The sequence below is a fragment of the Pseudophryne corroboree genome, chromosome 6, assembly GCF_028390025.1.
Source record: "Pseudophryne corroboree isolate aPseCor3 chromosome 6, aPseCor3.hap2, whole genome shotgun sequence".
Lineage (NCBI taxonomy): Eukaryota > Metazoa > Chordata > Amphibia > Anura > Myobatrachidae > Pseudophryne > Pseudophryne corroboree.
In genome coordinates, this window is record NC_086449.1 from 27,949,025 (window position 1) to 27,963,331 (window position 14,307).

At 50.3% G+C, this 14,307-nt stretch overlaps 1 protein-coding gene across 1 annotated transcript in view; it reads left to right on the plus strand.

Annotated features, from left to right (window-relative positions):
• Positions 1-1,132: 1,132 nt before the first annotated feature.
• LOC134935966 (zinc finger protein 84-like) overlaps positions 1,133-14,307 on the plus strand; it is a 47,733-nt gene continuing 34,558 nt past the window's right edge. The window contains exon 1 of the mRNA XM_063930827.1: positions 1,133-1,463. The gene's annotated coding sequence lies outside the window, so the exon portion shown is untranslated. The remainder of the gene's footprint in view (positions 1,464-14,307) is intronic.

Below are 14,307 nucleotides of genomic sequence, written 5' to 3' on the forward strand. Positions count from 1 at the left end.
GTTGCATCGACACGGCTCCTATTCACACCGCACCTGACCCGGTAATCAACCCGGGTAACATACCCTCCAACATTTTACACAGAAAAATCGGTACAAATCCGGAAAAGGGGCGTGTCCGCGGGTAAAGGGGGCGTGGCCACGCCCCTTTTCCTATACTTTCAATGGAAGTTTGGAGAGTCAAAAATCGGTACAGACCATGAAAAAAAGGTACTGTACCTATTAAAAAGGTACAGTTGGAGGGTATGGGGTAAAACCCTTCTTTTTTACCGAGTTGACTTACCGGGTCAGGCGACCCGCTAAATCGGCCAGTGTGCTTTCACATCGCACACTGACCCGGTTCGACACGGCAATATGCCGTGTCGGTACCGGGTTATTTGTCATAGTTGCCTACCCTCCCTCATTCTGCAGGAGACTCCCTGAAATAGCAGCAATCTCCCTCACTCCCTGAAAAGTCCATCAATCTCCCTCATTCTTGGGGGAAAAATAAATCAGAGATACATACATTCAAATGGGATCCTTAGTGCCATTTCCCTGCATTGGTTATAAGGCACAATGGATCCCTATGGCCCCTTACAGTATATTGAACCTCTTGTAAGACACAATACACAAACAAATCCTGCAAAATATCAGTGTCTTTTCTTCAACAAATAGATCTTAGTAACTTTGGGGCTCATTTACATTTGGATGTAAGTCATTTTCATGACACGCCTCCCCGATGTAGTAGTACTCGCCTGCGCTCATAGGTGTTACTTTCACAATCTCCCTGAAATGCTTTTTCAAAAGTAGGCAAGTATGGTTATTTGTGCGATGTGAAAGGGGTCTAAGTGTACCAAATATCATGTAATGAGAAAGATCTACTTCTAATTCCATTCCTGACCTGTAGGGGGCGAATGTTATTTCCCGTGCAGTAGATATAGCTGTAACATTAACTGAAGTGGAATTATTGTTTTTATAAACAATGAGGTAGATCCACTTCTAATTCTGCATCTGAACAGCAGGGGGTAAAAAACGTACATAAACAGAAGGGGAAATAGAGGGCTTATCATAAGTTCCTCTTCAGTTACTGAAACTAAAGGGGATCTAGTTTCTCCCATTATGGGACGTCACCTGAGCGCCGCCACTACTGCTGGACAGTCACATGACTCGGCGACGTCACGAGAGCGGCAACGTCCGTGGCGGGAACCCAGCTCGATGGGAGAAAGCTGCGCGTCCCCGTGTCCTCGCCGAATCTCCTCCCCTATTCCCTCGTGTCCCCGCCCAGTCTCCAGCCCGTTGCATTGTGTCGCCGCCCACAAACCTCCCTTAGTCCATCGTGTCCCCGCCCAGTGTAATCTCGCGGGCGCGCCCCCCTTGACTGACTGACCACCCGGCGAGCGCTCGCTCACAAAGCAGCAGATGGCGGGAGAGCGGGAACGTGCGCGGTGATTGAAAGCCTGGGCCGGCAGTTGCGTGGAGTCAGTGAGGTGAGCCGCCGCTTAGTGTGTGCGGGCCCTGGGGCTGAGTGGGGTAGAATGTACGGTGGAGTGGGCAGTGTACTCCTGTGTGTAGGGAAGGGGTGGAGTAACTGGCGGCTCCTGCCCCAGCACGTGACCCAGATGTGCCCCCGCCCCCCTCATCATGTGTGCTGCTAGTCGGGGGGCAGCTTCTCTCATTGCCTGCACTGCTGTGTAATATCCTCCTCTCTCTATAATAGTATAGTGATTGCTGTGTATAAGGGATATATCCCTGCACCCATACACACTGGTAGACAGCAGGGCACATTACACCAGATATGTCTGACCGCTATATCACTATACGTTCCCCATAACCTGTATTTGATTTAATGGCAATGCCGCTAGCGCATTTCTCCCGTAGGTTATTCATGCATAAGCTATAGACGACGTGTGCGTCGGCGTAATGCGCTAGGGCCCGTTTATATCACAGGACGGGATGAACTAGAAGAAAAATGCGGGCGAAACTCTGTTTTCAGGGTTTTACCGCGTTTCCATATGTACCAAGCTCTGCATCCCGGGTCTTCGGTGCAGAGAGTAGCTGGCGTTTCCCTATAAAAGCCTATGGGCTTCTTTCTGCACTGTGAAGTGAGAGGGATCTGATCAAATCCCTCCCAGCATGCCCCGCGGCTGCCATATGATATCCGGTATCCAGTGATGGTAGTGCATCGCAAAGGACAACTTTTATTGGGAGAGCTGTCCTTGTGGAATACTAATCACATATGTAAGTGCAGGCGTGGCCAAACAGTCGATCGCGATCTGCCGCCCATTCACACGAGGAGAGCGCAGCGCGCGCCTCTCCTGCCTGTCGCCCTGCCCCACAGTCTGGTCTCCGGCATTGACGGCGGAGTATATAGCTCAAATCCGGTGCCGGTTCGTTAGCCAATCAGAGCTTGCGGACCGGTGCCTGATTTGAGATATACAAGCTGCCATCACCGTCGGAGACCAGACTGAGAGGCAGGGCGGCAGGCAGGAGAGGCGCGCGCTGCGCTCTCCACACACAGCAAAACGGTGAGCAGTACTATGGGGGCATATCTGGCACTGTGGGCATATGGCACTGTGGGGGCATATCTAGCACTGTGGGGGTCATATTTGTATCTGGCACTGTAGGGTCATATGTGGCACTGGGGGCATATCTGGCACTGGGCACATGGCACAGTGGGGGCGTATCTGTATCTGGCACTGTGGGGTCATATCTAGCATTGTGGGCACATGGCACTGTGGGGTCATATGTGGTACTGTGGGCATATCGCCAACTGTATTATGAAATTAATACACAGTGGATACATGTTTATCTGATGTGACAGCCACGATATTGAGAAAAGTTGCAACATTTAATAAATAAGGTAACTTTACTATACCTTCATATACAGTGAAAGATTAATATTACTATACCTGCCATCTACATAACACAGGAGTGGGGAACCTCCGGCCCGCGGGCCGTATACGGCCCGCAAAGCCGTATGGTCCGGCCCACCAGCTTGTCAGTGAGACACGCTGCCGCTCAGTCCGGCGGCAGCGTGTCTCAGCTGTCAGCACAGGGAGATGGAGGAGAGCGCGGCTGTGTCGAGTGGGACCAGCGGCGTGTAGAACTTCAAACCAGCCGCCGGTCCGTGAGCCAATCAGAGCTCGCGGACCGGCAGCCAATCAGGAGCCGCGGCTGCCGGTCCGCGAGCTCTGATTGGCTCTCGAACCGGCGGCTGGTTTGAAGTACTACACGGCGCCGCCGCTTCCACTCGACAGCCGCGCTCTCCTCCGTGTCTCAGGTAAGCAGCACGGAGGGGAGGGGGGAGTGCAACTGCATACCTGGCACCGTGGGGGGCAACTGCATACCTGGCACCGTGGGGGGCAACTGCATACCTGGCACCGTGGGGGGCAACTGCATACCTGGCACCGTGGGGGGCAACTGCATACCTGGCACTGTGGGGGGCATCTGTATACCTTGCACTGTGGGGGCATCTGCATACCTGGCACTGTGGGGGCATCTGCATACCTGGCACTGTGGGGGGCATCTGTATACCTGGCACTGTGGGGGCATCTGCATACCTGGCACTGTGGGGGGCATCTGTATACCTGGCACTGTGAGGGCATTTGTATACCTGGCACTGTGGGGGCATTTGTATACCTGGCACTGTGGGGGCATTTGTATACCTGGCACTGTGGGGGCATTTGTATACCTGGCACTGTGGGGGCATTTGTATACCTGGCACTGTGGGGGCATTTGTATACCTGGCACTGTGGGGGCATCTGCATACCTGGCACTGTGGGGGCATCTGTATACCTGGCACTGTGGGGGCATCTGTATACCTGGCACTGTGGGGGGCATCTGTATACCTGGCACTGTGGGGGGCATTTGTATACCTGGCACTGTGGGGGGCATTTGTACACCTGGCACTGTGGGGGCATCTGTATACCTGGCACTGTGAGGGGCATTTGTATACCTGGCACTGTGTGGGGCATTTGTATACCTGGCACTGTGGGGGCATTTGTATACCTGGCACTGTGGGGGCAATTGTGGATCTGGCACCGCACTATTGGGGGCATATGTGTATCACGTCCCATTTTCTCTAACGTCCTAGTGGATGCTGGGACTCCGTCAGGACCATGGGGAATAGCGGGCTCCGCAGGAGACAGGGCACATCTAAATAAAGCTTTTAGGATCACATGGTGCGTACTGGCTCCTCCCCCTATGACCCTCCTCCAAGCCTCAGTTAGGTTTTTGTGCCCGTCCGAGAAGGGTGCAATCTAGGTGGCTCTCCTAAAGAGCTGCTTAGAAAAAGTTTTTTTTAGGTTTAAATCTCAGTGAATCCTGCTGGCAACAGGATCACTGCATCGAGGGACTTAGGGGAGAGATTTCCAACTCACCTGCGTGCAGGATGGATTGGAGTCTTAGGCTACTGGACACTTAGCTCCAGAGGGAGTCGGAACACAGGTCCTCCTGGGGTTCGTCCCGGAGCCGCGCCGCCGATCCCCCTTACAGACGCTGAAGACGGAGGTCCGGAAAGCAGGCGGCAGAAGACTCCTCAGTCTTCATGAAGGTAGCGCACAGCACTGCAGCTGTGCGCCATTGTTGCTACACGTCTCACTGATTCAGTCACGGAGGGTGCAGGGCGCTGCTGGGGGCGCCCTGGGCAGCAATATTAAATACCTTTAGTGGCAAAATAAATACATCACATATAGCCATTAAGGCTATATGTATGTATTTAACCCAGGCCAGTTTTCTTAAAACCCGGGAGAAAAGCCCGCCGAAAAAGGGGCGGAGCTTATTCTCCTCAGCACTCAGCGCCATTTTCCTGCTCAGCTCCGCTGGTGAGGAAGGCTCCCAGGACTCTCCCCTGCACTGCACTACAGAAACAGGGTAACAAAGAGAAGGGGGGCATAATTTGGCGATATTGATATATTAAAAGCGCTTATATCAAAAACAACACCTTCTAGGGTTGTTTATATACATTTATAGCGCTTTTGGTGTGTGCTGGCAAACTCTCCCTCTGTCTCCCCAAAGGGCTAAGAGGGTCCTGTCTTCGATTAGAGCATTCCCTGTGTGGCTGCTGTGTGTCGGTACGTGTGTGTCGACATGTATGAGGACGATGTTGGTGTGGAGGCAGAGCAATTGCCGGTAATGGTGATGTCACCCCCTAGGGAGTCGACACCGGAATGGATGGCTTTAGTTATGGAATTACGTGATAATGTTAGCACATTACAAAAGTCAGTTGACGAAATGAGACGGCCGGAAAACCAGTTAGTACCGGCTCAGGCGTCTCAGACACCGTCAGGGGCTGTAAAACGTCCCTTACCTCAGTCAGTCGACACGGGTACCGACACAGATGAATCTAGTGTCGACGGTGAAGAAACAAACGTATTTTCCAATAGGGCCACACGTTATATGATCACGGCAATGAAGGAGGCTTTGCAGATCTCTGATACTGCTGGTACCTCAAAAAGGGGTATTATGTGGGGGGTGAAAAAAACTACCTGTAGCTTTTCCAGAATCAGAGGAATTGAATGACGTGTGTGACGAAGCGTGGGTTAACCCAGATAGAAAACTGCTAATTTCCAAGAAGTTATTGGCATTATACCCTTTCCTACCAGAGGTTAGGGCGCGCTGGGAAACACCCCCTAGGGTGGATAAGGCGCTCACACGTTTATCAAAGCAAGTGGCGTTGCCGTCTCCTGATACGGCCGCCCTCAAGGATCCAGCAGATAGGAGGCTGGAAACTACACTGAAGAGTATATACACACATACTGGTGTTATACTGCGACCGGCAGTAGCCTCAGCCTGGATGTGCAGTGCTGGGGTAGTGTGGTTGGATTCTCTGACTGAAAATATTGATACCCTGGATAGGGACAGTATTTTATTGACTCTAGAGCAATTAAAGGATGCTTTTCTTTATATGCGAGATGCTCAGAGGGATATTTGTACTCTAGCATCAAGAGTAAGCGCGATGTCCATATCTGCCAGAAGAAGTTTATGGACGCGACAGTGGTCAGGTGATGCGGATTCCAAAAGGCATATGGAAGTATTGCCATATAAAGGAGAGGAATTATTTGGGGTCGGTCTTTCGGACCTGGTGGCCACGGCAACTGCCGGCAAATCCACTTTTTTACCTCAGACCCCCTCCCAACAGAAAAAGACACCGTCTTTTCAGCCGCAGTCCTTTCGCTCCTATAAAAACAAGCGACCAAAAGGACAGTCTTATCTGCCGCGAGGCAGAGGAAAGGGTAAGAGAGGGCAGCAAGCAGCCCCTGCCCAGGACCAGAAGCCCGCCCCGGGTTCTACAAAGCCATCAGCATGACGCTGGGGCTTTACAAGCGGACTCAGGAACGGTGGGGGGTCGACTCAAGATTTTCAGCAATCAGTGGGCTCGCTCACAAGTGGACCCGTGGATCCTGCAGATAATATCTCAGGGTTACATGTTGGAGTTCGAAAGGTCTCCCCCTCGCCGGTTCCTAAAGTCTGCTTTACCAACGTCTCCCTCAGAAAGGACGTCGGTTTTGGAAGCCATTCACAAGCTGTATTCTCAGCAGGTGATAGTCAAGGTACCCCTCCTACAACAGGGAAAGGGGTATTATTCCACACTATTTGTGGTACCGAAGCCGGACGGTTCGGTAAGACCTATTCTAAACCTGAAATCCTTGAACCTGTACATACAGAAATTCAAGTTCAAGATGGAGTCACTCAGAGCAGTGATAGCGAATCTGGAAGAAGGGGACTTCATGGTGTCCCTGGACATAAAAGATGCTTATCTGCATGTCCCAATTTACCCCTCACACCAAGGGTATCTCAGGTTCGTGATACAAGACTGTCATTATCAGTTTCAAACGCTGCCGTTTGGTTTGTCCACGGCCCCTCGGGTCTTTACCAAGGTAATGACCGAAATGATGGTTCTTCTACGAAGAAAAGGCGTATTAATTATCCCTTACTTGGACGATCTCCTGATAAGGGCAAAGTCCAGAGAACAGCTGGAAGTCGGTGTAGCACTAACCCAGGTAGTGCTTCAGCAATACGGGTGGATTCTGAATCTTCCAAAATCTCAATTGACCCCGACAACTCGTCTGCTGTTCCTGGGAATGATTCTGGACACGGTTCAGAAAAAGGTGTTTCTCCCGGAGGAGAAAGCAAGGGAGTTATCCGAACTTGTCAGGAACCTCCTAAAACCAGGAACTGTGTCAGTACATCAATGCACAAGAGTCCTGGGAAAGATGGTGGCTTCTTACGAAGCGATTCCATTCGGCAGATTCCATGCACGGACATTTCAGTGGGATCTGCTGGACAAATGGTCCGGATCGCATCTGCACATGCATCAGCGGATAACACTGTCACCAAGAACAAGGTTGTCTCTCCTGTGGTGGTTGCAGAGTGCCCATCTGTTAGAGGGCCGCAGATTCGGCATACAGGACTGGGTCCTGGTGACTACGGATGCCAGCCTACGAGGCTGGGGAGCAGTCACACAGGGAAGAAACTTCCAGGGCGTGTGGTCAAACCTGGAGACGTCCCTTCACATAAATATACTGGAGCTAAGAGCGATCTACAATGCTCTAAGCCTGGCAAAATCGCTGCTTCAGGGTCAGCCGGTGTTGATCCAGTCGGACAACATCACGGCAGTCGCCCACGTAAACCGACAAGGCGGCACGAGAAGCAGAAGAGCAATGACAGAAGCTGCAAGGATTCTGCGCTGGGCGGAGAATCATGTCATAGCACTGTCAGCAGTGTTCATCCCGGGAGTGGACAACTGGGAAGCAGACTTCCTCAGCAGACACGACCTTCACCCGGGAGAGTGGGGACTTCATCCAGAAGTCTTCCACATGATTGTGAACCGTTGGGAAAGACCAAAGGTGGACATGATGGCGTCTCGCCTCAACAAAAAATTGGACAGATATTGCGCCAGGTCAAGAGACCCTCAGGCAATAGCTGTGGACGCTCTGGTAACACCGTGGGTGTACCAGTCAGTGTATGTGTTCCCTCCTCTGCCTCTCATACCAAAGGTACTGAGAATTATACGGAAAAGAGGAGTAAGAACAATACTGGTGGCTCCGGACTGGCCAAGAAGAACTTGGTATCCGGAACTTCAAGAGATGCTCACGGAGGATCCATGGCCTCTACCTCTAAGAAGGGATCTGCTTCAGCAGGGACCTTGTATGTTCCAAGACTTACCGCGTCTGCGTTTGACGGCATGGCGGTTGAACGCCGGATTCTAAAAGAAAAGGGCATTCCAGAGGAAGTTATTCCTACCTTGATTAAGGCTAGAAAGGAAGTGACTGTACAACATTATCACCGCATTTGGCGAAAATATGTTGCGTGGTGTGAGGCCAAGAAGGCTCCAACGGAAGAATTTCAATTGGGTCGATTCTTACATTTCCTGCAAGCAGGATTGTCTATGGGCCTAAAATTGGGGTCCATTAAAGTTCAAATTTCGGCCTTATCAATCTTCTTCCAGAAGGAATTGGCATCAGTGCCTGAAGTACAAACTTTTGTCAAAGGTGTACTACATATACAACCCCCAATAGTGCCTCCAGTGGCACCGTGGGATTTGAACGTAGTTTTGAATTTTCTCAAATCTCATTGGTTTGAGCCTCTAAAATCGGTAGATTTAAAATACCTTACATGGAAGGTAACCATGCTATTGGCCCTGGCTTCAGCCAGGAGAGTTTCAGAGTTGGCGGCTTTATCATACAAAAGCCCATATCTGATTTTCCATTCGGACAGGGCAGAACTGCGGACACGTCCTCATTTTCTCCCTAAGGTGGTTTCGGCTTTTCACTTGAACCAGCCTATTGTGGTGCCTGCGGCTACTAGCGACTTGGAGGACTCCAAGTTACTGGACGTTGTCAGAGCATTAAAAATATATATTTCAAGGACAGCTGGAGTCAGAAAATCTGACTCGTTGTTTATATTGTATGCACCCAACAAGATGGGTGCTCCTGCGTCTAAACAGACGATTGCACGTTGGATCTGTAGCACAATCCAACTTGCACATTCTGTGGCAGGCCTGCCACAGCCTAAATCTGTAAAGGCCCACTCCACAAGGAAAGTGGGCTCATCTTGGGCGGCTGCCCGAGGGGTCTCGGCATTACAACTTTGCCGAGCAGCTACGTGGTCAGGGGAGAACACGTTTGTAAAATTTTACAAATTTGATACTCTGGCTAAGGAGGACCTGGAGTTCTCTCATTCGGTGCTGCAGAGTCATCCGCACTCTCCCGCCCGTTTGGGAGCTTTGGTATAATCCCCATGGTCCTGACGGAGTCCCAGCATCCACTAGGACGTTAGAGAAAATAAGAATAAACTTACCGATAATTCTATTTCTCATAGTCCGTAGTGGATGCTGGGCGCCCATCCCAAGTGCGGATTGTCTGCAATACTTGTACATAGTTATTGTTACAAAGATCGGGTTATTACTATTGTTGTGAGCCATCTTTTCAGAGGCTACTTCGTTTTTTGTTATCATACTGTTAACTGGGTTCAGATCACAAGTTGTACGGTGTGATTGGTGTGGCTGGTATGAGTCTTACCCGGGATTCAAGATCCTTCCTTATTGTGTACGCTCGTCCGGGCACAGTACCTAACTGAGGCTTGGAGGAGGGTCATAGGGGGAGGAGCCAGTACGCACCATGTGATCCTAAAAGCTTTATTTAGATGTGCCCTGTCTCCTGCGGAGCCCGCTATTCCCCATGGTCCTGACGGAGTCCCAGCATCCACTACGGACTATGAGAAATAGAATTATCGGTAAGTAAATTCTTATTTTAACTGGCCACACCCATTTTTTCTCTGACGTCCTAAGTGGATGCTGGGACTCCGTAAGGACCATGGGGAATAGCTTTAGGACTAGGTGGTGTGCACTGGCTCCTCCCCCTATGACCCTCCTCCAAGCCTCAGTTAGATTTTTGTGCCCGGCCGAGAAGGGTGCACTCTAGGTGGCTCTCCTGAGCTGCTTAGAGTAAAAGTTTATCTTAGGTTTTTTATTTTCAGTGAGTCCTGCTGGCAACAGGCTCACTGCAGCGTGGGACTAAGGGGAGAAGAAGCGAACTCACCTGCGTGCAGAGTGGATTGGGCTTCTTGGCTACTGGACATTAGCTCCAGAGGGATCGATCACAGGCCCAGCTTGGATGGGTCCCGGAGCCGCGCCGCCGGCCCCCTTACAGATGCTGAAGAAAGAAGAGGTCCGGAAAATCGGCGGGAGAAGACGTCCTGTCTTCCTTAAGGTAGCGCACAGCACCGCAGCTGTGCGCCATTGCTCTCAGCACACTTCACACTCCGGTCACTGAGGGTGCAGGGCGCTGGGGGGGCAGCGCCCTGAGACGCAATAAAAACCTTTTATGGCTAAAATAAATGCATCACATATAACTCCTGGGCTATATGGATGCATTTAACCCCTGCCAAAACATACAGAAAAACGGATGATAAGGACGCAGAGAAAGGGGCGGAGCCTATCTCCTCAGCAACCTGGCGCCATTTTCCCTCACAGCTCAGTTGGAGGGAAGCTCCCTGGCTCTCCCCTGCAGTCACTACACTACAGAAAGGGGTTAAAAAAGAGAGGGGGGCACAAATTAGGCGCAGTATAAACAATACAGCAGCTATAAGGGGAAAAACACTTATATAAGGTTATCCCTATATATATATATATATATATATATATATATATATATATATATATATATATATATATATATGTATATGTATAGCGCTCTGGTGTGTGCTGGCAAACTCTCCCTCTGTCTCCCCAAAAGGGCTAGTGGGGTCCTGTCCTCTATCAGAGCATTCCCTGTGTGTGTGCTGTGTGTCGGTACGTTTGTGTCGACATGTATGAGGAGAAAAATGATGTGGAGACGGAGCAGAGTGTCTGTAATAGTGATGTCACCCCCTAGGGGGTCGACACCTGAATGGATGTACTGTTGAAATTACGTGACAGTGTCAGCTTTGTATAAAAGACAGTGGTTGACATGAGACAGCCGGCTACTCAGCTTGTGCATGTCCAGACGTCTCATAGGCCGTCAGGGGCTCTAAAAGATACAGACGCCGACACGGATACTGACTCCTGTGTCGACGGTGAAGAGACAACCGTGATTTCCAATAGGGCCACACATTACATGATTGAAGCAATGGAAAATGTTTACACTTTTCTGATGATATGAATACCACCAAAAAGGGGTATTATGTTTGGTGAGGAAAAACTACCTGTAGTTTTCCTGAATCTGAGAAATAAAATGAGGTGTGTGATGATGCGTGGGTTTCCCCCCGATAACAATTGATAATTTCTAAAAAAGTTATTGGCAGTATACCTTTTCCCGCCAGAGGTTAGGGTGCGTTGGGAAACACCCCCTAGGGGGGATAAGGCGCTCACACGCTTGTAAGAACAAGGGCTCTACCCTCTCCTGAGATGGCCGCCCTTAAGGATCCTGCTGATAGAAAGCAGGAGGGTATCCTAAAATGTATTTACACACATAATGGTGTTATACTGCGACCAGCAATCGCCTCAGCCTGGATGTGCAGTGCTGGGTTGGCGTGGTCAGATTCCCTGACTGGAAATATTGATATCCTAGATAAGGACAGTATATTATTGCCTATAGAGCAATTTAAAAGATGCATTTCTATATATGCATGATGCACAGCGGGATATTTGCCGACTGGCATCAAGTATAAGTGCGTTGTCCAATTCTACCAGTAAAGTGGTCAGGTGATGCGTATTCCAAACTGCATTTGGAAGTATTGCCTTAAAAAAGGGGACCTTTGGGGTCGGTCTTTCAGACCTGGTGGCCACGGCAACAGCTGGGATATCCACGTTTGTACCCCAGGTCGCCTCTCAAAATAAGACGCCGTATTATCAGGCGCAGTCCTTTGTTGGCAAGCGGACAAAAGGTTCCTCTTTTCTGCTCGTGACAGAGGGAGAGGAAAAAGGCTGCAGAGATCAGCCAGTTCCCAGGAACAGAAACCCTTTCCCGCCTCTGCCAAGCCCTCAGTATGACGCTAGGGCTTTACAAGGTGGGAGCCCGTTCTCAATGAATTTCAGTGCGCAGTGGGCTCACTCGCAAGTAGACGCCGGGATACTTCAGGTAATATCTCAGGGGTACAAATTGGAATTTGAGACGTCTCCCCCTCGCCGTTTCCAAAAGTCGGTTTTACCGACGTCTCCCTCTGACAGGGAGGCAGTTTTGGAAGTCATTCACAAGCTGTATTTCCAGCAGGTGATAATCAAGATACCCCTCCTGCAACAGGGAACGGGGTATTATCCCACACTATTGTGGTACCGAAGCCAGACGGCTCGGTGAGACCGATTCTAAATCTAAAAATCAAAAATATTTGAACACTTACATATAGAGGTTCAAATTCAAGATTGAGTCACTCAGAGCAGTGATTGCGAACCTGGAAGAAGGGGACTACATGATGTCTCGGGACATCAAGGATGCTTACCTTCATGTCAAAATTTACCCTTCTCACCAAGGGTACCTCAGGTTATGGTACAGAACTGTCACTATCGGTTTAGACGCTGCCGTAGGGATGGTCCACGGCACCCCGGGTCTTTACCAAGGTAATGGCCGAAAGGATGATAATCCTTCAAAGGAAGGGAAGTTTAGTTATCCCTTACTTGGACGATTCCCTGATAAGGGTAAGATCCAGGGAACAGTTGGAGGTCGGTGTAGCACTATCTGAGGTAGTGTTGCGGCAGCACGATTGGATTCTCAATATTCCAAAATCGCAGCTGGTTCCGATGACTTGTCTTCTGTTCCTAGGGATGATCCTGGACACAGTCCAGAACAAAGGTGTTTCTCCCGGAGGAGAAAGCCAGGGAGTTATCCGACATAGTCAGGAACCTCCTAAAACCGAGCCAAGTCTCAGTGCATCAATGCACATGGGTTCTGGGTAAAAAATGGTGGCTTCCTACGAAGCAATCCCATTTGGCAGATCCCACGCACTTTCCAGTGGGACTTACTGGACAAAGGGTCCGGGTCGCATCTTCAGATGCATCAGCGGATAACCCTGTCACCAAGGACAAGGGTATCCCTCCTGTAGTGGTTGCAGAGTGCTCAACTTCTAGAGGGCCGCAGATTCGGCATTCAGGACTGGGTCCTGGTGACCACGGATGCCAGCCTGCGAGGCTGGGGAGCAGTCACACAGGGAAGGAATATCCAGGGCTTATGGTCAAGCCTGGAGACATCACTTCACATGAATATCCTGAAGCTAAGGGCCATTTACAATGCTCTAAGCTTAGCAAGACCTCTGCTTCAAGGTCAGCCGGTGTTGATCCAGTCGGACAACATTACGGCAGTCACCCACGTAAACACACTGGGTGCCACAAGAAGCAGGACAATGGCAGATGCTGCAAGGATTCTTCGCTGGGCGGAAAACCATGTGATAGCACTGTCAGCAGTATTCATTCCGGGAGTGGACAACTGGGAAGCAGATTTCCTCAGCACGACCTCCACCCGGGAGAGTGGGGACTTCACCCAGAAGTCTTCCACATGTTTATAAACCGTTGGGAAAAACTCGACAGGTATTGCACCAGGTCAAGGGACCCTCAGGCAATAGCTGACGCTCTGGTAACACTGTGGGTATACCAATCAGTGTATGGGTTCCCTCCTCTGCCTCTCATACCCAAGGTACTGAGATTGATAAGATGGAGAGGAGTAAGCACTATTTTCGTGGCTCCGGATTGGCCAAGAAGGACTTGGTGACCGGAACTTCAAGAGATGCTCACGGAGGATCCGTGGCCTCTACCTCTAAGAAGGGACCTGCTCCAGCAGGGACCCTGTCTGTTCCAAGACTTACTGCGGCTGCGTTTGACGGCATGGCGGTTGAACGCCGGATCCTGAAGGAAAAAGGCATTCCGGATGAAGTCATCCCTATCCTGATCAAAGCCAGGAAGGATGTAATCGCAAAACATTATCACCGCATTTGGCGAAAATATGTTGCGTGGTGCGAGGCCAGTAAGGCCCGACGGAGGAAATTCAACTGGGTCGATTCCTACATTTCCTGCAAACAGGAGTGTCTATGGGCCTGAAATTGGGGTCCATTAAGGTTCAAATTTCGGCTCTGTCAATTTTCTTCCAAAAAGAACTAGCTTCAGTCCCTGAAGTTCAGACGTTTGTAAAAGGGGTACTGCATATACAGTCTCCTTTTGTGCCTTCAGGGGCACTTTGGGATCTCAATGTAGTTTTTGGGTTCCAAAAAGTCACATTGGTTTGACCCACTTAAATCTGTGGAGTTAAAATATCTCACAGGAAAAGTGGTCATGCTGTTGGCTCGGGCCTGGGCCACGCGCGCGTCAGAATTGGCGTCTTTATCCTGTAAAAGCCCTTATCTGATTTTCCATTCGGACAGGGCAGA